Raw genomic sequence first — 25,401 nt, forward strand, 5'->3', positions numbered from 1 at the left:
TAAAACTGAACAGAATGAGGAAAGGTAAACAGGCTAAATAATCCTCTATCAGAGAAGATGTGGGGATGTAGGAGGAGCTAGCTCCATCTGTGGAGGCACAAACCAGGGCAATCTGTTTGCAAAATAATTCTCAGTACATAGCTCAACGAAGGCAGTTGTAATCTATAATCCAGAAATCTGAACCCTGACTTGTAGCCCATAGACAGTCTCGCAGACCTCCATGAGTAGATATGTCTGAACATGTACCACCAACGGTAGTGTGTCTACTATGCAGCGTGAGCATCCATGATAGGGAAGAGCTAAGAAAAATATACGCCATCATGAAGAGGTTAAAGGTTATGGATAGGCCGGGCGGTGGTGGCGCACGCCTTTAATCCCAGCACTTGGGAGGCAGAGGCAGGCGGATTTCTGAGTTCGAGGCCAGCCTGGTCTCCAGAGTGAGTTCCAGGACAGCCAGGGCTATACAGAGAAACCCTGTCTCGAAAAAATCCCAAAAAAAAAAAAAAAAAAAGGTTATGGATAGGATGTTCACACGTAACCCACACAAACCTTCCAAAAGTAGCACTGATTTAAAACGAGATGGAATTGAAGGAGCAATAGAAGATTGCTTTGTGTAAATTTACAAGATTACAAGGTACATTTCTCACATAAACAAAAGTATAACTAAGTTATGTTTAAAAGTAAAGGGGTGGGGAGGAGTGAGAGGTGGTTGAAGTTGGTTTTGGTTCTTCCTCCCAGCCCCGTGTTCCCAGAAATAAGACTCAGAATCAAAATATATCTACAAATACTTTGACCATATAGCTAGGCTCTTCTCTAACTAGTATCATAACTTAAGATAACCCATTTATTTTAATCTACATTTTGCCTCATGGCTTGTTACCTGTGCTCAGGTACCATACACTGGTCTCCTCACATTTTCCTGTGTGGATCATCTGTGCCTGGCTCTACCCTACAATCCTTCCTGCCTCCCTGATGTCCCACCTTTATTTCTTACCTAAGCCATAGGCCACAGGATTCTTAATTGACAGGTGATGCACCCATACAATACACAAGATATTCTCTCTACAATATGTCAGTGGGTAAAGTACTTGCCTTAAAAACAAGAGCACCCAAGTTTGATCCTCAGAACCCAGGGAAATACAAGCCAAAAATGACTTTGAGATTCCATCTTATACCTGTCAGAATGGTTATGATCAAAGTCACAAGTGACAACTCACTCATGCTGGCAAGAAGTGGAGCAAGGGGAATACTTCTCCACTGCTGGAGAGAGTGTAAATGTGTACAGACACTTTGGAAGTCAATGTGGATGTTTCTCAGCAAATTAGGATTCAACCTACCTCCAGACCCAGCTATACCAATCCAAAGGACGCTCCATCCTATCACAAGAATTTCTCAATTACATTCATAGCAGCTTCATTCATAATAGCCAGAAACTGAAGACAACCTAGATATCCCTCAACTGAAGAATGGCTAAAGAAAACATGGTACATTTACAATATACCCCAGTACTACTTAGGTATTAAAAACAATGACATCTTGAAATTTGCAGGCAAATAGAAAAACCATCCTGAGTGAAGGAACCCAGACTCAGAAAAAACAAACATGGTATGTACTCACTTATAAGTTGATATTAGATATAAAGCAACAGACAATCATTCTAGAGTGTACAGACCCAGAGGGGCTAAGTAACAAGAAGGGACTAAGGAGTGCAAAGATGCAAGGATCTCCATGGGAAGTGGAAATAGAGGAGATTTCACAATTGAACTTGGAGCTGATAGGATTGGGAACAGGAGGGATCAAGTGGTAGAGTAAGGGAGGGAAAAATACCAAGAGAAATGACTGGAAATGGGCATTTCAGGGTCAATGTAGAAAGCTAGTGCAATGGAAACCCCATGGAATCTATGGGTATGACCCTAGCAAAGACTTCTAGTAATGGGGACATGGAACCTGAACCAGGCATCTTCTGTAGCCAGGCAAGGTCTCAAGTAGAGGGATTGGGACACTTACCCAGCACAAAACCTGCACCCTACAGTTTGTCCCTTCTGCAGAATGTTCTCGAGCACAATTAACATCAAAGAGACCAGAGAGACTTCATCCAGTAACTAATGGGGCCAGATCTAGAGTCCTACAGCCAAACATTAGGCAGAGCTCTAGTCTCCTGCAGAGGAAGAACTGGAAGAACCAGATGAGTCAGGCACACCATATGAATATAGCCCACAGAATCAACTGACCAGGACTCATAGGGGCTTGCAGAGATCAGGGAGCTTCTATGGGTCTGACCCAGGTCCTCCTCTGCATGTATGTTATGGCTGAGTAACTTGGTGTTCTTGTGGGAATCCTAACAGTAGGAGCAGGGATGTCCCTGACTCTTCTGCCTGCCTTTGGGACCCTTCTCCTCCTGATTGCCTGCCTTGTTCAGCCTTGATGTGATGGTATATGTACAGTCTTATTATAGCTTGTTATGTAGGGTTTGGCTAATGTCCCTAGGAGGCCTGCTTTTTTCTGAGGGGAGGAACACAGAGAGGGAATAGATTTGGGGGAAAGGGAAAGTGGGGATAGAATGACTCGTGGGAGGGAGTGGAATCTGTAATTGGGATATAATATGAGAATATAATAAAAAAGTTAAAGATAAAAAAGTAAATAAATGCAAGTCTTTTAAAAAAGGAGCAGGGTGTAGTGGCACATACTCGTTACACCAAAGTTGGGAGACAGAGAGAGACTGATTTCATGGGGCTTGCTATCCAGCCAGCTTGGCCTTCTTGACAAGTTCCAGGTTAAGTGAGAGATCCTGTTTCAAAAGAAATGAATGACACCTGAGGAACAACACACAAAGGTGTCCTATGACCTTCAAACATATACCTACATATATGTACACACATACATGCACATGTGTGTGCATGCTCACACACATGGGCGCACACACAAACCACTACAGAAGGAAGTTAGCAGAGGACACAACTAAAAAAAAGTCAGAAAAGTGTCATTTTAGAAATCTGGACCAATGTGTTTAAACGTAAATGGGTCTAGCATTCAGCTAAATACCTACACTAGATGCCAGAAGAAAAATGAGCTTCATATTGTCTCCATGGATAAATACTGAAGAACTGCTGTAGAGGTGGCACGTGAAGAGGCTTGTTAGTCTGCCCAGAACAGACATATCCGTTTATAACATCCTGTACCACTTCAGAACAGGAAAGGAAGGCTCAAGTTTATACAGTTTTCAGAAGTGAGCTCTACCTGGGGCACGTGCTTCTAGGTTCAGACATATAGAAAACATTTAAACACCACTATAGAGACTCATGGTACAACGTCGGGAAAGTCTCAAGGGTAGAGACTCACCTTGAGTCATTTCTAGCTCAAGGACCTATCTCCATTGTTTACTAAATGGATATTTTTTTTTAACTGAGCCAGAAGTGCTTCTACAAAGACTACCCTTTGTTTCATATTAAAAATAGACATGAACGAGGAACAATTTAGGATTTTACATCTTTTGGTGAACTGTGGCATGGCTGGAATGCCGCTGGAAAGTTATCAGAGCACTTATTGCCTAACTACTCCACGTGTGCTGAGGATGCTCCACTTAGTGTTCTTTACACTTACAACCAAGATTATAAAATAAATCATAGCATCGTGTAGCGATGCTTCCATATTGGACAGATATCTCCTTGTCTTCTGCATTCCCATTGCTTTTGTGCATGGTCACTCTCTTTTGTGTGTGGCACCCCAGGGGACTGTCAATCAGCTCCCCAACTTTCATGCCACCTTCACAGATATGACACCCTTGGGTGTGGCGCATCAGAGTGTCTCTCTGGACCAATGGGATTAGTTGCTATAATCACATCTAGCATTCAGCTAGCTACCTGAACTAGATGGACAAAGGATCTAATTTGGCATCATGTTTACATTTTCTTGAAGGGATTCACAAGCAAATGAAGCCAACAAGACGACCACAGAGATAGGAATATGAAGAAGGGGAGAGCAAAAAAAACAGGAGAGCTACAAGCTGACTCTTACCCTGAGCTCTGACAATGTGAGGGGTGGGTTGACTTTGTCATCTCCACTGGATCTGGAGTTCTCTAAGAGCTGTGCTTCTGGTATCTGTAAGGCTATTTCCTGGAAGGATTAGCTGCGAAGGGAAGGCATTCCCCAAGAGTAGCTGACACCTCCCAGATAGCTGTGACCCAGAATAATGTACTCTGAAGAAAAAGCTGGGTTTTTTAAAATGTATTTCTTTTGTATTTTTAAGATTATAATGATATAATTTCCCCTTTCTCTTTCCTCCATCCAAAGCTCCTACACCCACCCCTTCTCCATATTCTTTCAGATTCATGGCCTCTTTTGGTTTAATTGTTGTTATATATGTGCGTATGCATTTATATATTCCTAAATACGTCATTAAGATCTGCTTAGACTGTATAATGTTACTTGTGTGTATGTATATTTTTAGGGTGGACAATTTGCTGTTAGAAAAAAAGCAATTAGTGTTCTCTTCCTTTGGGAAGACTATTTTTTCCACTCTCAGCACTCCTCAGTTTCCTGTAGTTCTTTGTGTAGAGTTGAGGTCCTGTGAGCTTTCCCCTGCCCATGCTAGCATATCTATTGGTATCATCCTTACATTGTCCTTGAATTGTTCAGGAGTTACACTCAAATTGTCACCGATATATCCGCCTAAACATAAGTTTTCACCTTCTGCTTTCTTGCTTTTTCTTCTTGCTAGCAAGTGCATCTGCGATGTTGTGGGTTCACTGGTGCTGCTATCGCTTCCTTACATCAAAACTGAAATTTTCCAGTACCATATAAACCAATCTAATAAATCACCTTCTAAGCCATAATTATTGTATTGTTTCAGTTCTTTTAGACAACTCAATATAGCCACAGAATCATTCATTTTGACTGAGGTTTTCGAGTTGAATTCTATCTACTGAATCCAATGCATTGATGGCCCTTTTTCAGTCCACACAACAGCAAACCACATGTCTTTCTAATTCAAATCTGAGTCTTCCACTTGGAGCCATGCTATCTCTTGTCTATGAACCTGGCCGGCATGCTGCATAGCTTATTTTAAAAGTGCTACAAAGTAGAGTCAAGCTTCAGCCTCCCTAGATAGATAAATCTAGATGTTTGGGTTTTTTCTTCTTAAACAAATTGCCCACCTCAGTTCTCTGGAATGAAAAAGCAAATATAGGAAACACTTCTCAAGGTTTTCGTGTGACTAGAAGGAAATGAGAAGGACATGCTGTGTGTCAAACACTTGCTTTAGAAGACATTTCTCAGTGAATACTAGTCTGGTTTGAGCAATGGTTTTGTCACTACAACAATAAATTACTGCCCATTGAAGCTTCCTGGAAGCTGTAGAGCATACATAATATGAGCAATGGACCTGGCCACATTCCCCTTACACCAGCTTAGATAGTCTAGCTACCTGCTTTAACCCTATGCACTTCAGGGCCTCATCTTTACATGGGAGCTGATGAAGTCTTCACAGCCTTGATGTTTGAAGACAAAAAAGTATTCACACACACACACACACACACACACACACAAAACTCATCTGAAAGACTCTTTGTTATGTTGTTGATCTCCCATGAAGAATGCTTTCCTTTATATAAGCTGCACATTCCATGTTATTTATGCATATTGGACTTTTAAAGGCATTAATCCTGATGTGTTGATTAAAACAGCTGCCGTGTTACTCTATCATCAAACCCTGAGAAGAACCGGGCCACTCCCACCTCATAGGCTTCTCAGTGGGCCCATTCTCTTAGAAATAGTCATCAGGCACACACAAAAAGCAATTTAAATGGCTCATCTTTCCTCTTTTCATCCATAGACAAATTTCAATAATTATCTTAGTCAACCCATTAATTAGTCTAAATTTGCCCAAGCATAATTGATGCTGCCTACACAATTTTCTATAAAAATTTGAAATGGATGGCTAAACAGAGAGGGATTTTTTTTGTTTGTTTGTTTGACTAAGTGCATTTTCCCTTATGTACAATGTTAGTCAATTCTTATCTAGTGTAATAAGCTGGCTTAGGGTACTTCTGTCTGCATCTGTGGTAGGAAGTTTGAATCTCTGAATTTTAATTATGCCTTGGCAATTACTAGTTGGTCAAATTGTGGACTTCTCTTCCATCTTGCTGAGAAGATCCCTCACTTGTTGAGTGATGAGGTTGTGGACTAACCCTGCCATCTGGGATGTCCCCCTTGCCTTGGCTTTCTTGGACCAAACACTGATTGGACTAGTGTAGCCACCAGCTTATGTGCTTTGCTCTGCTTAACTTTCCACACTAGTTACTCACTGGGTTTCCTCAAGGTCCCATCCTTAATGTCTTTCTCTGGTTTGAAAACACTCTGTTGGATACTGTGGTTTCAGACCTCCATTACCCTTTGTGCATGATGTGATGCTCTTCATGACAACTGACTAATATCAATACATGACTCAGCATTCGAATGCATAATTCTCACCCAATATGTAAGTCATTCTTCTTAATGTAATATGTTCACTGCATAAATGATTAAGAGAATGAACATAGGGGAAACTTCACTACCACAAATACTTCAGGTTTTCTACATTTATGATGGAGACCAGAATGGAAGAATAAAGAATAATTCTCAAATCAGTTTTGTGAGGAAATCCAGACACTCTTTTTTCTTTTAAATATACCCTCAACCCTGATCAAGGGAGAGGGGATGGCAGCTGTAGAAAAGTCATATGCAGAAGAGGACAGGGGATCTAGGAAGCAGAGCGGAATCTAAAGGTGAATAGTGGGACAATTAATGTTGGTTTTCCGAGTGGTATTGTTATCATGGGTTAAGTATTTAAGAAAGATGAAGATATACTCCCAAACAAATGCCAGAGGGAATAAATTCTCAGTCCCCGCAGCTTAGGTAAATGTTTATAAAATATATTTTCAAGGGAAACTTTAAAACTATGGTTTCAAAGATAAAACTATTAAAAGTAGATAAATTCAAAACATAAAATACAACAGTTTTCATTACCACAGGCCATTAAAACTATAGTTAAATGGGAGAATAGTTTCCATGTGTATAGGTAACCAAGACAAATTTCATTAATACATAAACATTCTTTACAATCCAGTAAGGAAAAACAGATAACTGTCTCTTGGGTAAAATGGGTAGGAGTGGCAAATTTTTACTTCTAAAAGCAAAGACGTACAGGAGCAGAAAACACTCAAATCACTCTTACTTTTGGTGTCAATTGAAAATTAAACAATAAAGCTTTAGACATATGATATTTTCATGGACTGAAATGAAAGCTGCAGGGGCTGCTAGTGGGGTGGCATGGTCTGAATATCCTTGAATCATGGTCCAATTCATTTTAGAAGTCAGTCTGACTCTTTGAATTTCTTATCTCTGTTTTCTATCTATAGTTCAAACTGTGAATAATTTTTCATTCAGCAACTCTAACTCTAAGAATATATCTGAAAGAGTCATGAATCCGCATTGATGCCTGTGTAACAATGCTCTCTAAAATGGCACATTAATGGAAAATTGAAAATAACATAAAAATCTAATGATGGCTTAGCTCAAGTCAAATATCTTTCCCAAAGATTCCTTAAACAAATCTCTCCTTAATCATGACATCTCATTTTATCTAAACCTACACTAATCTGTATTTGCCCATACGTCTCAGTGAACTCATAAGGTCATCGATGGGCTCATCACCAAATCGAAAGTTGGCTCTTGGTCTTGAGTTATCCTGATGCCCCAGCACCATTCAAATCAGTTGAGTCTCTTCTCCCAAGACCTCTTCTGCTTCTTTAGACAGTCGTTGCTAGTGCCTTTTCCTTGCTGTTTTTAATTTTCTCATATACTTGTCTCAGCATAGTTCAGAATGACGATGGAGACATACAGCCTGTGCAACTGCCTTGGGCCCCACTTATTCTTTCACCACAGCAGTTCTTAAAGTACAGACCTTAGACCAGTGTATAGGACCATCTTGAATGAGAATCTTCTGGGCCAGCCAGAATAGGGTGCTTGCAGTCTATTTTGTGAAGTTCTCCAATGATTGTCTACAGTGTGAGAACCACCTCTTGGGACTCTTCCATTATATCAGTGGTTTCCATGCTGGGTTCATTTGAGCTTTCCAGAGATTTAAGAATTCTCATAATCCAGGTGTGCCAAACCAAGTGAGTTAAAACTTCTTGATATCGTCACAGGTATCTGGGTGATTCCAATGTGAAAGCAAGGTAAAGCCTGCTCTTCTGGACTCCTTCTTAGACGCTTCTTCCAAATTCCCCTCTTAATTAACTCCCACAGGATTAATATACAGCTAAGTAGAAAATGTTTGCCACACAAGAATGAGGACTTGAATTTTATCCCCAGCACCCACATAAAAAGCTGGGTGTGATGATATATATACTTGCAAAGCCAGTGCCAGGGGAGGTGGAGAAAAAGTGGTCCCTGAAGGTCACTAGCCAGCCAACTGAGTTGAATCAGCAAGACCTAAGTCTCAGTGAGGGATAACATATAAGTCCTACACACACACACACACACACACACACACACACACACATACACACACACACACTATTAATTGCTTCATTCATTAAAAATATGTCTGTCGCCAGTCAGTGGTGGAGCATGCCTTTAATCCCAGCACTTGGGAGGCAGAGGCAGGTGGATTTCTGAGTTCAAGGCCAGCCTGGTCTACAGAATAAGTTCCAGGAAAGCCAGGATACACAGAGAAACCTTGTCTCAATGCCCCTCCCTCCCAAAATGTCTGTAGTTCCTGGGCTTGGAGTATTGTTCTTCAGAATTCAGAAAATAGGTCCAACATCTCTTATGGTGCGATGACAAAATGCCTGTCCCCTACCCCTCTCTTTCATGTGTGTTTGTACTCACACAGGCATTGTACATATACATGGTTAGATCTGATTTTTGGATAGACTTAATTTAAGCATTCCTTTCAAAGAGCTTTCTATGTTAACAATACAGCTTTGTATATCCTTTTATTTGTGTGCTCCATAGCCTGTGTATGTCCTTTGTAAAAGTCAATTATACTGAAATGTATGATCCAATAATGGACCCTGAGGAATGGTCTGGGTTCCTTCACAGCTGCATTGCCAGTGGCTAATATAGTGCTTGGTAATTAGGTGCATGTGGTTATGAAATTAAGACCTATGAAGATTATCATCTATTTAAAATAAATGTCCTGAAGCGGAATATTAGGTATCCTAATAAAATGCTTACATATATAGAAAAATATAGAAATAAAATCAATGTTATATTTATAATTTAAAAAACATTAAAAACAAAGATACATCACTGAATTTTGCCTTACTTTATTTCTATTTTTTTCCTAAACTTTCTGCCGTGGATATATACTTACTTTTGTGCTGAGGATATTTTATTATCTATTTTATAATTAAATTCTTAAGCATATCTAAAACAACATGAAAATGTAGATTGGTATTTGATGTAGATTTGGCACATGACACGATGACTGTTTACATGTAAAATTCATCTCACCTACAAATCAGTAAGCAAAAGACAACCAAGACAGTTTCTAAAACTGGACAGATGATCTAAATAGACTATTGACATTTAGAAAATACATTAAATGATCAATGACATGAACAGCATGATTATTAATTAAGAAAATAACATCTATAATCAAAGGACTCTCTTTGTTCATTACTGGCCAAGATTTAAAAAAAAATAGAATATTCAATGATGGCATGAATCCACAGACTTTGCATTAGCAATTCAGTGTCTTGGATTTTACCCCAAAAGATAAATTAATGATGTAAGACACAGATGTTTCTCCTCATTACACACTTAGCAGTTGTGAGGACTTGGGAAAATACGTAAAAAGCTACGTTTGGAGGAGATCCACATGATCAAATGTATCATTAAAAAGATTACAACTTTGTGGTACGATTGTTAATTTTGATTCTGAAGAACCTTCTTCTGTAGCCAGAAAATATCTTAATTTTATAAACCATGATGGATTTATATCCTCAAGTGATAGAAGTGCTGGTGGGACAGCTGATGCATGCTGGGAGGCATGTCTAATGTTAGCAAAAGGGAGTCAGTGGTGTAAAGGAGGCAGTGATAGCTTTTGTGTTGGTAAGAGGCATGTCTGCGGTTACCAGAGAATAAAGAGACTGTAATGGGCACCATTGATAGTTTGATAGCTCTTCCCATTCATCTCTGTATGAATGAACAAGAGCTAAGCCTAGAACTACAGAATATAGGACTCTCTGTGTGGGCTTCTAGGGAAAATCAAAAAGTACATGAGATACCCTAGGAACAATCCAGGGTCCATTGCTAGCGAGTGTACATTCTAAAAGCACAGGGCACTTGTCAATCATGTATGTTTACCCTGTGCCTGGTATCTGGGTGGCATACCATAAATACTTACAAACTCCCAGTCAGAGGAGTAAATGAGGACTTGGAAGAATTCTGGAGCGGCACATAAATGAGCTATGTAAACTAGGAGATCTTGAGAAGTGGAGTGAAAATCCCCAGAGTTCATGATGTAGGGATAAAGTAGGGGAAGTTATATAGGGAGGAATCATGACATGGTTTCCGTCCCTGTTTTAAGGATCCTGACACATTCATCACTGGGGACCCCTGAACAGGAAATGAATTTGGATTGTTACATGCAAAATCCATTAATAAATAAATACACAAACCCAATACACACACACACACACACACACACTTTTTGCACATGCACACCACATACACATCATACACATTTTCTTTCACATGCAGACACATGAACTCCCACATACATGCACATACACCACACACATTCATACTCCCCCTATATATAACACCACATATACAAATACAAACATACACATGCACACGCATGTACACATACACTCCACAAACACCATTCTACTTACATAAAACTTCTTGTTTAGAAGAGCATAAACAGTTGTAGTCATTTTAAAGATTTATTTATTTGTGTGTATATATGTGTGTGTTATGTTGAATGTTTTGCCTGCTTGTGTGTATGTGTACCATATGTGTTCTCTGTGCCCCTGAAGGTCAGGAGTGGGTATCAAATCCCCTGGAATTAGAGTTCTAGGTGGTTGTGCACTATCAGATGGGTTCTATGAACTGAACCCAGGTCCTCTATAAAAGCAGTAAGTGTTCTTTATCATTAAGCCCCAACTCAATCCAGACGTTTTGAATCTCAAGGATGACATATCCGGAAACACTGAATATAATTTTCCTTCATAAAATGGTAGCAAGGTAGACTGTTGCAACAGATTCTATTTGGGTATTCACTAGGAAATCCTAGTTTGTGTGGCTTGTTCCTGTGACATGTTTCAATACATTTGCTTTGATACTTTTATTTGTTCCATTCCTAAAAATAATGGCTTTCCCCTAAATCTTGCTTCTGGTTGGAAGTTAACCAGTGGCTGTAGAGGAGAAATGAGGAAGACAGCATGCAGAGAAGCAACCCTAACCACTACACTTCTACCTCACAGCATGCCCAAGTCTGCGTTGGTTGTGCCCATGCCTCATGCATGAGGTGTCTGATTTATCTGGAGTTCCTGTATGCCAGGCAAGAGCTCCACCACTGAGCATTCCCCCAGAATTGGAATGCTTCTGTCTTCACAAAAAGTTTAGCTGAGGGAGGGGCTCATTAGAAAATGGCTCTCTCTCCTGTATGGGGCATGCTAGTGGGCAGTCAGACTTGGTCTTTTTTGACCAGTTCTTTCCAATACAAACTGCTTATGGTTCCAAGGTAAGCCCTGTAACTCCCTTCATTTCTTCCCTAGGCACTGGGGTCCCAACACTCGGTCAATATCCTTGAAGGTAGGCTAAGTTCCATGATCACTTGTTAACCAGTGTCTTCTCTCCAACCCCAATCATGGAGGAGTAGAGGTACCCACACTGATATGCCAACACATCTCTTAACAGAGGCCACATTGAATGCAACAAAAGAAATTATGAAACCAAGAGCCACAGATAGTAGGAGAAGCAAATCTAGGCATCCCTTGATCACAAAGATCATAAAGCCATTTTATTTATACTAAAAAATAAAGTATAAAGCCTGACGTGGTGCCACATGCCTGTAACCCTAACATTTTGGAGGCTGGCTGGAGGAGTGCAAGTTTGAGGCTAGTCTCTGCTATATATTGAGACAGAGGTACAGAACCTTCTAATTACTTGTGGTATATTCAGATTTAAAAAGAACTGTTTTAGAAGGAAAAAGAAATCATAATTATACACATATACACATGCAGTCCTCAAATTCTGCTTATTTACCCTGAAGCTCTTCACCATCTAACATCCAGGGGAGCTTTTTTAAACACCCGTTCTCTAAAAATGTAAGCTTTGTGCATTAATGGAATTTAAATAAATAAGTAAATAAAGCTATCAAACAACAACAGCCACTTTATCCTAGGCTCACTTAATATTGGTTCATCCCTCTACACAAAGCTATTAATTCAAAGAACTCTCCAGAGAGCCTGACAACTTCAAGAGGGCAGGAAAGTTGTCCTCTCATTCTTCCATGGAGACCTCACTACCTCCAATAATGACAGGTGCTTAGTGGCTGCTTAGAAAGCAGGTTAGAATGAATACTTTGAGTTTTCCATGTGCCATTCATTATTATTCTGCAAAAAAACAGAGTATCGAAATGAAATTATGGAAACACACATTTAGAATGAGAAGCAAAGGACCATGCAGCCAAGGCAATGACGAGACTCATTAAGCTTCGTTGAAAATGGTAAATTTTTAGACTCGATTGGCTGCTCATCAAACTTAAGCTAGCCAAATCTGTGCTCAATTGTCAATGACAATAATAAAATTAGGGATATATTGAATGCTGGAAACAGCATTTAAAAATGCAAAAGAAGACTTTTAAAGAACTTTTATTAGGGTTATTTCTATTTTTATGTTTCTTAAAGCTGACCTCACTCCTTTATAAGAAAGAGAAGACCTTAAGTCAATCATTGTCACATTCAAGTATTTGATTTCCACAGACATTTCTGGTAAGTATTATGTCTGTAACAGGAGCTGCCTACCCTGGTACCTTGTCCTAATATTTCATCTACAGAGAATGAGAAATTGTCAGCAGACAAGACTGTAAGAGATGACTGACAAGTGAGAGCTCCAATGGGATCTTCAGAAACATTCAGGGCTTTGCTGCTGCCACAGCATGTTCCAGGGAAAGGAGTCTCATGGGCAAGGATGCCCTCAGTCTGAAACAGAGGGCTTGATGTTTTGAGTGATACTTGCTACATCACCCATTTTTACCTCTGCATAAAAGATTGCTTAACCAAGCCATTCAAAGCACTTAGACTGCTGTCCCAGGCTTTAAAGATGCCCATCAAAATGGGTGTCTCTGCACGTCTAGGTGCAGACAGATAGACAACTGGCAAGCTGAGTAAGCAAATCATGTAGGATGATGCTACAGCATTATGAACACGGAGACCAACTAGGCTGAGACCCAGGTAGATGATACTAATATTGAAGGCCACTTGCAACTTTGGTTAACACTGTCAGGGGAGTTAAGGTTGGTAGGACATTTTCTCCTTCAACCTCCTTTCCTTCTGTCACAACTGCTTGCCACTGTTATGTGACTTCTAAGCCCTCTCTGCCAGCTAATACTCCCACTGAGTGAGGTTTATCACAAGACTCAGTTTGTCCAACAGAATGTAAGGGGCCATGGCTTATATTACATTCAGAAAGAATGCTTGTCTTCAGCGCAGGCTCTCACACCTTCCTTTTACCAGGAAAATGGAACACCCCATCCTGCCACCTGACTCCTTCAATGACAGATAATTGCTCTAGACTCTAGAGTCACAATCTCCAGGAAGTCCTACCTAGTGGGGGACACAAGCAATAAAAAGAAAATTCTGTTGTAGGGCTGCAATATTATTTTTCTATTGCTATAATAAAGCCGGTTAATATAAAAGAGTCTCTCTAAGAAGGTGACAGTTTATCAAAGACGAGGACATAGGAGATAAGAAGATAAAAGGAGGCCCTGAGAAGTAAGGCGATTTTCAAGTTGCCCAAGTATTAAGCAGTGGAGAGTGTATTGAAGGTTTTCTCCCCGTCTGGATTGGTTCACAAAATCCTCTCAGGTACAGATGACAAAGGGCACAGTGTGTTTTCACGTGGAAAGCCTTTCCCCATTCTCAATAGGTTGCCTCCATATTAACCCAAGTTATTGAGGCCCTAGGTCCTCCCTTGGTACTGAAGATGGGTGTGCCTAAATCTATAGCAGATTCTTCATTTTCTTTCTCATTCTTTGCATCTCACTCAAATCTTACAAAAAGCCCATGAGACTTAGCAGGATTCTGATTACAGACAGAGCCCATCACAGAAGAGAAAGCTAAGGCCAGCAATTCAGCAACCCCCTCTGCTTCTACCCAGTAAGTGGAGGCTGCTGGTCAGCCCATAACTCTGTGTACTCAGGACTATCACTATGCTACTAAAGTGGAGTGTGTGTGTGTGTGTGTGTGTGTGTGTGTGTGTGTGTGTGACTCTGTGTATTCAGGACTATCACTATGCTACTAAAGTGGAGTGTGTGTGTGTGTGTGTGTGTGAGAGACTCTGTGTATTCAGGACTATCACTATGCTCCTAAAGTAGAGTGTGTGTGTGTGTGTGTGTGTGTGTGTGTGTGTGTGTGTGTGACTCTGTGTATTCAGGACTATCACTATGCTACTAAAGTGGAGTGTGTGTGGGGGGGGGAGAGAGAGACAGAGACAGAGAGAGGCAGAGACAGAGAGAGAGACAGAGAATATATATATGAGAGGGTGTATGAGAGGGAAGGGATTGATGGATTGATTCTGGGTGTTCACAAATATGAGTGAGAGTGCCTGTGGGAGGTCAGAGGTGAATGTCGCAGATCATGTTCCACGTCATTTTTTGAGATGGTCTTTCAATGAATCTGGAACTCACTGACTGGGTTTGCTAACCTGGCTGGCCAGCGGTCCCCAGAAATATGACTGCTTTTGCCTTCCCAGCTCTTGTACTAGGACTATGCACTACCATACCTGGCTTTTTGCATGGATGCTTGGGATCTAAACTCAGGATTTTGCCTCTTGGTAAAGAGGAAAGAACTTACTGATTGTTTCCCTGCTACAAGTTTCATATATTTGATAATTCAGCCTTATTACAATGGGATACGTTGTTACTGAGATTTCACAGAGGAAGAAACTAAAGAAACAACACAAAGTAACTTACCAAAGTCCTCACAACTCAGAAGATCACTACTTGTGACAAAGGATTTTTCCTCCCAGGACCTGTGTCTAGCATGACACCTATCCCCAAGCAACTTTCTATGAAGACAAAAATTCATGGCTACAGGCATCTATACCCTAAACACTGCTGTTATGGAAGCCCAATAAACATCATTGTCTAGTCAGTTCTCCCTTAACTTTGTAATGAAATGAGCAGATGCTAATGGCCAGGGAAAGGGATAGCAGATGCCATGTCTTCATTCATAAACGAGATAATTTTCCTCTGGGTCTGAGACCACTAACCAGTCACACATCTAACCATAGTACTAAGTAAAGCATAAGTGTCTCTCTGCCCTGAACACCTGTTCTTCAAGACACCTTCAGCTGCCCTGTGTAGCATACAGAGAGGCTGGGGGTGCACAGCTCCTGCATGGAAAGCTGCTCTGGTCTTGAGCTCTGGCTTTCAGTGTCTGCTATGAGTTCACACACACACTGCTTCTTTCAGCCATTGACTGAGGTGCACCCTTAGCATCTATTTCTCCTCTGTGATGCTAGACAGGAAGGCTATGGTAGGAACAAGCAGAGTTCCTGTCCCCCCGCCCCCTTGTTCGTTTGTTTTCAGCAAATTCATTTGTTTTAATGTATTCTTAAATTCTACTATTATTGAAGGAAGGGCAGTATGTAATCCATGATAGTTAAAAGACTGAAATGTTCCTTTAAACCAGAGGGACCAATCGGATACTCTTTGATTCCTAACTGGGAGACCCTGTGCTCCAAGAAGTGAGAATAACCTGGCCTCCAAACATCCACGCTGATGCTATTCTGTTCCCAAAGAAATGTCAGAGCTGAAACAACCATAATGTAATCGTACTTAGCCTGTTTACTGAACTATCACTCATTGCTCCGCACAGCAATTCCATTTTTAAAGTTCATTGTGCTAGAAAAAAAAATATTGTAGCTACTTAATTCGTACTTTCTCATCCAAGCCAGGTAGGGGGGTGAGAAGTTTGTGAAGCTGTGGTGAAAATCCACATTTCAGCAGCATTGCAAGCAGAGCTCCCTCCCAGCATCCTACCCCCAGCCTGCTCGTGTGCTCTCCTTCTTTTCCTGCAGCTCCCATCTTCATGGCCTGCCCTCATTCTGACAGCCAACATTAAAAGAGCAGCAGCAGCAGCAGGAGCAAAGATGACAAAGAGAGCAGCCAGGGCCACCAAGCATCTGCCCTTCTGTCTGAGCAGGAGGAGAGCTCCTGGGAGCTGTGAGTTCAGTTGGGTCCTCTCACCTTGTAAGGGCACCAACCAACAACATGGAGGGTTGGGGTGGGGCTGACTCCTACAGGCTGCCCCGACTGATATCCCAGGCTCTGGATTCTACTTGGGTTCAGTCACTAGGAGGCACTGGCACAAAATAGAGGGGTCAGGAGTTTAAGCTGACATTTTCTTGCTTCTTTGTTCACTCCTAGCAGTGATTTACTACTATGAGTGTTTGGGGCTGCATAATCAATCCAGTGTATGGGATATATGGACATGTGCACATGTAGGAGTGAGCATATGCATGTATGTGCATGCATGCCTCTGTGTGTGTGTGCGTGTGTGTGTGTGTGTGTGTGTGTGAGTGTCCAGGTATAGTGGTAAACCTAAAGTATCATTCATTAGTCAGGAGCTTTTCACCATGCTCTGGTTTTCTTTTATTTTAAGGCAGGGTCTCTAATGGTCCTGGGGTTCACTGATTTAATTAGGTTTCCTAATAAATGAGCCCCAGATAGAGACCTGTCTCTGCCTCCTCAGTGCTGGATTATAAGCATGCACCATGACTAGCAGCATTTTTATGTGGTTTGCAAAGTAAGCACTCTACTAAATGGGAAGACCCCACTCCCACCCTAGCCCTTGTTGAGTCTTTTAAAGCATCTCTGTCCTCTGCTTCCTGTGTACTAGTAACTAGCACTGCTGGGTGGGAACAAAGTGTCTCCGGGCATTTCCCAAATCCTGTGGAAGACAGTACTGCCTCCAGCTGAAGATCATTAGCTGCACATGTAGTCAAGTTCTTCTTGACCATTAGCTCCTACCCATTAATCACACACCATTTGCAGGTAGCTGGGATTTGGAGGTATGTGTAGTTCAGCCTTTGTTACATTACCCCAAGAGTGACTAAGGATATTCTGCATCCCTCCACTGACTGTGAGCCCCCACAGAGCAAGCTCCATGGCTCTGAGACATGAAGCATTCCCTACTCAGCAGGCTCTTAACACATTGTTGTCACTGGTTGAAGACATGCTTCTAGGTGTCTAACTGGGACCCAGTGGATGGGTCCTGAAGTCCCCACTCTGGCTTCTTTCTTAGTAGGGAGAGAACGCAGGTCTGCATTCTCACTACCCACTCTCCACCCCCAGCCTCTCTTTCTAATGACTCTTCACATCTGCTGGCAATTTCCTTCCAGGGAATGAAAGGTCTAGGAGGCTTCAGAATTGGCACCAGTGCCCTGTGGTTAACCTGTGACTGACGGCAAATGCTGCTGGTCCCTGGGATGCAGCAATCAGCTCTAAATGAGGTCTGCTTTTGCCTTCGTTTAAGGACTCTAACAATTGCTTTTTCTCCCTTAGAAATGGAACCTTAGAGATGAACTGCTCTCAACTCAGTAAACGTGTGTGCCAGTTTCCTGAGAAGTTCCACAAGAAGGTATAGCTTCCCCTTGCACAAGCCTGCAGTCACTTCCCTGTCTCCCAAAGTCCTTGCAAATGGCAGAGGCCAGGGACTTTAAGCTAAACTAGACCATGGACAGCAGCAGAAAGCTGCACTGGGGGGGTCGTATGGCTGGACCGCACACGTCATCAATGACTAACATCAACAATGCTGTCCAATATGTTATAATTGTCCCCTGTGCGCAATGGGGACATCCAAAGTGAGAGCCTGGCAAGAATAATCTAGCAGGTGTGTATCAGTTGAGCTGTGTGTATGATTTCTAGCATATATTTAGAAGCTGGCAGTGTATTTCCAGTCCTGGAACAGTATGTGCTGAACCTTGGTTCATGCTATTCCATGTTTCTAGTGGGTTTAGGTGTGTGGCTTTGCATACTGGTTACCTCGTATCATCATGTGGCTTGCTGTTTACCAAAGCAAATGCCCAAATGACTGAGAGGGACCAGAAATCTGCTCTCGGCTCCCAGTAAGTACCAGGGGCAGCCAGTTCATATTGAAAAACACCCAAAGAGTGGGAGACCACACAGGATGGGCATGGAAATAACGTAACAAGTTTCTTCTGATGAGGCTGTGACCTTACTGGCTGCTATCCTGAGACTATCTGTGGCTCTCTTTCTCCTGCCCAAATCTCTCAGGAATGGTGGCAAATCATGCAGTTCTGGCCTGTCCTAGTCAAGGGAGTCACCATTCTGTAACTACCTTGGCTCCCTCCTGGAATCTAGACAGCTCTGGCTTGAAATGTCAACTCAAAACAAATCACATCTCTTGGATGCAGTTGCTTCATGTGTAGAGCAAAGATGACCATTTTTCACCCATGATCAGGACCTTCTTTTATTAAACTTACTTTTAAAACAGTATGAACTATATAAATCTTAAACATCCAATTTGATAAATGTCTCTATGTATACACGCCTACTTCCCTGCTCCCCAAATTAGCTCAGAGAGCATTTATTACCATCCCTTCCGAATGATCTCATCCATCATCCCAGGTAACACTGCAACCCCAGAGATACCTGATAGTCTGACCATTATTAGCATTCAAGTTGGTTTGCCCAATTCTAAAATGACATATAGATTCACACTGCATATACTTGACTTGTGTCTAGCTTTGTTCAAAATGAAGGATTTAAGGTTAATCTGTATTCCCAAGTGTATGAAGAGATGGTCTGTTTCTATTGCTTACTAGTATTCCATTGTATGTACTGTCACTATCTATCTATGCTCCTTTGAAATGCCATTTGGTTGTTCTCCATTTGGGCACAATATGTTACATATATTACAAAGCTATGGTTAGCATTTTTAGGCTGAAATGTTTGTGAATATATGTACTCATTTTTCTTCATTTTATACCAAAGTCTAGATCTAAGGATTTAAGTACAAAAATTCATCCTATACCTAGGCCCCACTGACTTTAATGTCCTAGTGGTCCCTAAGACTCAGGCTATGACCATTACCCTCATTATCTGGCCACCCTGCTTAACTTCAGAATTAAAAAGTCTTCCCCTAGGGCTGCAGGCCAGGCAGCCTGAACTACATTTAATGCATTGACTATACATTGTTCTTTCTTTGTGGCTTTTAGTATAAACTAAAGCCAGATGATTACATCTCCTTTGCAAGTAATAGAAGGGTTAAAGACATAAAGGCAAGAGGAAGGATTAAAATAATAAAAATATTAGAAGAAAATGTGAAGAATATATTCAGATTCTGGTCTTGGTTCCCTGAAGGGACAATGGTCCTAAAAAACTGGAAGAAGGACAGAAATAAAACTTGAAAACTTCTCTACAGAAAGAATATGAAGAATATAACTACATTAAAGCTAAACAAAATATACCAACAAATATCTTTAAAAGACAAAAGGCAATTAAAGAATAATAAGAAAAGGCAATTGGCAGTATTCAGGGCTGATAAATATGAACTTGTTCAAAATTAACAATCAACAAACAGCAGCATATGAAAAGAACATTATTTTTTCACTTAACAGATTAGCATTGAGTTTTTGGAAGGAGAGAGCTTTCACACTCCTGATTTTTAAACCAGTACTTTTTTTTCCCATAGGCTTTCCTTTGATGAGCAAATATCATTAAAATATGGTCAAATGATTTAACTTTGAGGGAGATGTCCTAAGGAAATGCTTTGGCACACGCAAAGACTTTTGTAGCAGCCTGACAGTCAAGAAATTACTTATACAAGTTTTTAAATGGGAAGTCACTTTAATGTCTGTCAAGAGGGGATTTGTTAAATTGTGGACCATACATAGAATGAAACAATATTCAGGCAATAAAGTGATTAAATAGACCTCTATCATTGGAATGTTCACAAGTCTTTTTGGAGACTAAAGCACATGATGGTCAACAGTTTTAAGATACAACTCTATCATCTCTCTACCACCTATCGTGAATGTACTCGCATACGCATATCCTTATAGCAAGAGTATACAAAGTCTTCTATTCAGAACTGGTTAAGATTTGTAACCTCTGATACCAAACAGAAAAAAAAATATTTATCGTTTTGCTCATGGCCTTACAGGAAGGTTCTCTTGGTCATTGACTAATCCAGGCTCCTTCTGTCAGTGGCTCAACTGTTTCAAGTCTTGAAGGTCTTCACTTCATGTGTGGTAGCTATTCCTAGTTCTCAACTTCACTACTTCTGGGATGAACTACAATTCAGAAGTGGGAGCACACCTGTGATCCAGATCTTGAGGCTGGAAGAGACAGGTTTCTGACCTGGATCTTGACATGGAGATCTTGAGGCATAGCGACAATGAATATCTTAAACCCAGACAAGTTAGTATATGCCTTTAATCTCAGGAGACTGAGGCAAGCAGATCTCTGAGTTCAAGGTCAGCATGGGACAAAGCAAGATTCAGATCCAGGTATAAGGATACTAGAAAAAGAAGCCTCATGCATCTTTGTCTCTTGCACTTACTTGTCAGCACATCTGTTAGAACCTACTTCTCCAGCTTCTACAGAAGACCAGGTGAAGCAACCAGCCCCATGGGACTGAGCAACTACTACATTTTTAGATTTCCCATTCATAGCTGCCCGTTGTTGGGTTAGCTGGACTACAGACTATAAATCATTATAATAAATCCCCATAATATATAGAGACACTCTATAAGCTCTGTGACACATGGGTCCATGAGAGAGAAGAGAGAGTCTATACAGTGTGTCATAAAGGCTAGCCTTCAGAGTGGAGAATGTTTAACCATGTGTCCCTACCTCAAAGCTTCTACTGCAGCCATACCTAAGTATAAGAGGTGCCAATCTCGAAAGGGTTCCTCTGATTAAAATTATATGCAGTCGACTTGGCTTTGTCTTTGTTATCATCTTGCATTATCTAAGCTTTTCTAAAAGGGCCTTTTTCTAGTTTTTAAATGAAGAAGGATGAATTCAGTAAATTTATTTCCACTTTAATGGCTATTCACAAGAAGTATATTGTTCCTCCAATGTAGGTCATGCTGTATCTGCTCTGGTGGGGCTTTGGGTCCTTCATGTCAACGTTGTGTTGACACCCTTATCCACTGGAAAGATGTCCCAAGCTGCTCAAAAGATACTTGGAAATTGATATATATGTCTTGGTTTTCTATATATTTTAATTTAGAACTTAGAGGCCATGATATTACCAGTAATAGATAATAAAAAATCAAATATTTATAATCATATCCTCTGATAAAGTTCTAGTAGCACTATTATAAGCTTTGGAGATATAAAATGAAACAGACGCTGGGTGAACATAGCACCAACATACTGAGCTGGATGCACTGTAGCTGATCTGTTGTCCCAGACAATTACTAAGTGACTGAGGGAAGGTAGCATAAACAGGGTGGACATGTGGATAAAGGGACATTTCACATCATAGACAAGGAAGAAATAACATCATACTCCTCAAAATATTGTAGACTTAAAATTTTAATGGATAATTATTGTGATTTTTCTACTTAGTATCTTCAGATAATGCTTGACCATGTATATATGAAACCGAAATCAAAGCTTCAGGTAGAGACTATTGTGGCCAAGAAAACAAAGCCTTAGCATATATTTTATGGCACTCCGTATCCCAAAAGTGTCAGATACCAGCTCCTGAGGAAGCTCACACCCTGGAGCTGCCCCCATTCCTGCCGTGAGGCCTTAAGCTGAGAAGAAACCCTCCTGCTGCTGCTCTCTGACAAGGCCTGTTTCTGCTAGTTGAGAAACACAAGCCCATCCCATCACTCAGAGGAATACACTTCCCACACCACCATTTGTCACTGTCAGCCTGGGGAGCAATTATGTCCTATCCAGCCAGAAATAAGCAGACACCAGCGTCACGCTGGAGATGACGGGCAGACATGGTCCCCATCTTACCCAGCTGTGACAGAGCCTCTGGGTATGAGTATGACTTTAAGCCTCGTAAGAAAAATCAGATCAACTGGGGCCCTGAGATTCCTTCTCTTACCCTCTCTCTTCATTTACTTGTTTCATCAAAATGAAAGGATTTCAGTTCAACTGAAAAATAAAAACAGCCTTTGTTGTGGCTGAAGTCTACAGCATTGTCACAGGCCCCTGTGTTTGACTATTTGGCCTCTAACCAGTGGTAGTCTCTGGGGGATGTATGGAACCTTTGAGATATAGGTCCTAGTTGGTAGAAATATGACACTAGAGGTGTGTCCTTGAAGGTCATACCCTCTTCTGGATTGGCCTCAGCTTTCAGCTTCCCTCTTCTCCCTGCATGAAGCTCAATCATGTACTCTTGCCACCATGTCCCCCCCCCCCCGACCCCAGGACAGAATGGGATTTCTAAACCGTGCCCAAAGTAAACCTTTCTTCCCCCTAAAGCCATCCTGTCAGACATTTGTCACAGTGTTGAGGAAAGTCACCCTTAAAGACATGGATGAGATGGAGTAGCCCTGTGCCCTGTTCATCCTACAGTTTGCCTATTGATCTTAAGCCCTCTGGAGCCAAGAAGAGAGAACAGAGATTGGTTTGTAGCCAACACAGCCTTGGACTTGGTGCCTGCAGTTATGCCTAACAGCTATGCCTTCCTGTCTATAGCCTTAACTTATCTGCCTACAAAATGGGCATATTAACATTCATCCTTCCTCTTGTAATTTTTTATTAATTGTTACTTATTCACTTTACATAAGGATTACAGCTTTCCTTCCCTCCTCTTCTCAACCCCTCCCTTCCTTCTCCACATAAACTGAGAGGCCTCCGACAGATATCAACCAGCCTTGGCATATCAAGTTGCAGTAAGACTAGGCACATTTTCTTGAGGCTAGACAAGGTAGCCCTGTTAGGGGAGAGGGATCTTTAGTCATCAGAGAAATGCAAAATGATTCTGATATTCCATCTTACATCCATTAGAATGGCTAAGATCAAAAGCTCAACTGACAATTCAGGCTGGCAAGGATGTAGAGCAAGGGGAACATTCCTCCATTGCTGATGGGAGTACAAACTTGTACAACCACTTTGGAAATCAATTTAGTGGTTTCTCACAAAGTTGGCAGTAGATCTACTTCAAGACCCAGCTATACTGCTCCTGAGCAAATATCCAAAGAACCTCCATTATACCAAAAAGATACCTCCTCTACTATGTTCATAGCAGCTTTATTCATAATATCCAGAAACTGGAAACAACCTAGTTGTTCCTCAACTAAGAATGGATAAAGAAAATGTGGTACATTTATACAACGAAGTATTACTCAGTCATTAAAAACAATGGAATCATGGAATTTGCAGACAGATAGATTGTCCTAAGTGAAGTAACACAGACACAAAAAGAAAAACATGGTATGTACTCACAGTAGGTATTTGTTATAAAGTACAGGATAACCATGATACAATCCACAGACTCAAGGAAACTAAGTAATAAGACCCTTCTTATTGGGGGATGGGAACAGGAGGGATGAGGTAGTGAGAAGACAGAGGAAGAGAGCACTAGGAGAGACAACTGGTTGGGTGGCATCTCTGGGATGAACTAGAAACCTAGGACAATGGAAACACCCAGTAATCTATGAGAGTAACCCCTAGCTAGGACTCTTAGCAATAGGGGATGTGGAGCCAGAAGAGGCATCTCCTATAACCAAGCAAGATTTCCAAGGGTGGGATAGCAATACTAACGCAGGCACAAAACCTTACGCCCACAATTTGTCCCGCCTACAAGATATACAGGGGTGAAAGATAGAGCAGAACTTGAGGAAAGGACCAAGCAAAGACTGACCCAGCTTGTGACCCATGACATGAGAGAGTGTCTACCTCTGACAATGTTAATGGTATTCTGCCATTCTTGCAGACAGGAGCCCAGCATAACTGTCAGCAGAGAGGTTTCACCCAGCAACCGATAGAAACTGATGGGAGACTCACAGCCAAACAGTAAGTGGAGCTTAGGGAGTCCTGTGTACGATGAGGAAGAAGGATGGAAGGAACCAGAGGAGTCAAGAACACAATGAGAAAACCTATAGAATCGACTAACCTGGGCTCACAGAGGCTCGTAGAGACTGAACCACCAAACAGAGAGCATGAATGGAACAGACCTAGGCCTTTTGCACACTTGTAACAGTTGTGCAGCTGGGTCCACATGTGGGACTTCTAAAGTGGGAGCAGGGGCTATCTCTGACCACATAGCCTGCCTTTGGATCCCCCTTGGTTTTATTAATACAATTCCCTCTACTTCCAATACCTACACATACCCCCTATACACACACACACACACACACACACACACACCTACACACACAGACACACACACACACACACACACACACCCCTACACACACAGACACACACACACACACACACACACACACACACACACACACACATTCTCCTATGGCACAGAAAAAATAGTTCTCTCCCTGATTCATTCTCCACTCCTGTATCATGCAGCTGAGGTTGGAAGCATCTCTGGCCTCTACTTTGGCTGTACACAGTTTCTATTTGTTGTTGTTGTTGTTTGTTTGTTTGTTTGTTTTTTTGAGACAAGGTTTCTCTGTGTAGCCTTGGCTGCCCTGGAACTCACTCTGTAGACCAGGCTGGCCTCGAACTCAGAAATCCACCTACCTCTGCCTCCCAAGTGCTGGGATTAAAGGCGTGCTCCACCACTGCCTGACTATATGCAGTTTCAAAGGAAGGCTTTTCTTTGCAAGATTGCATTGCTTTGTTTTTTTTTTTTTTTTTTTTACAAAGGTTTTATGTCCGGAGCAAAACTGCATAAAATATGTGCAATCAACTCTAAGAATTGTCATCGTAAAAGGGGAACAGATCTAATGGTCAGTACGACAATGACATGATACTCAGGAGCCATGTAGAGGGGATGTCAGAGCCTCTGTCCCAACTCTTGATGAACACTTACAGAACTGTACACCGAGTTTACCCAGTGACTGAGCAAAGTGAACTTGTACTGAAGGCAGGGTTATCTTAGCATTAATTGTGGAAGAGAAAAAATGCATCTATGTAATTTTTTTAGAGCTAAAATCCTAATAAAATCTGAAGTTTAGTCAATAGTAACCCACAAATATACCATAGTGGTATAAAATGCTAGCATT

General features: G+C 41.3%; 1 protein-coding gene across 23 annotated transcripts in view; it reads right to left on the reverse strand.

Annotated features, from left to right (window-relative positions):
* The window catches only part of Ptprt (protein tyrosine phosphatase receptor type T), a 1,176,099-nt gene that overhangs the window by 526,387 nt on the left and 624,311 nt on the right, over positions 1 to 25,401 (reverse strand). The window lies entirely within an intron of this gene.

Source organism: Mastomys coucha, unplaced genomic scaffold (genome assembly GCF_008632895.1).
Source record: "Mastomys coucha isolate ucsf_1 unplaced genomic scaffold, UCSF_Mcou_1 pScaffold15, whole genome shotgun sequence".
Classification (NCBI taxonomy): Eukaryota; Metazoa; Chordata; class Mammalia; order Rodentia; family Muridae; genus Mastomys; species Mastomys coucha.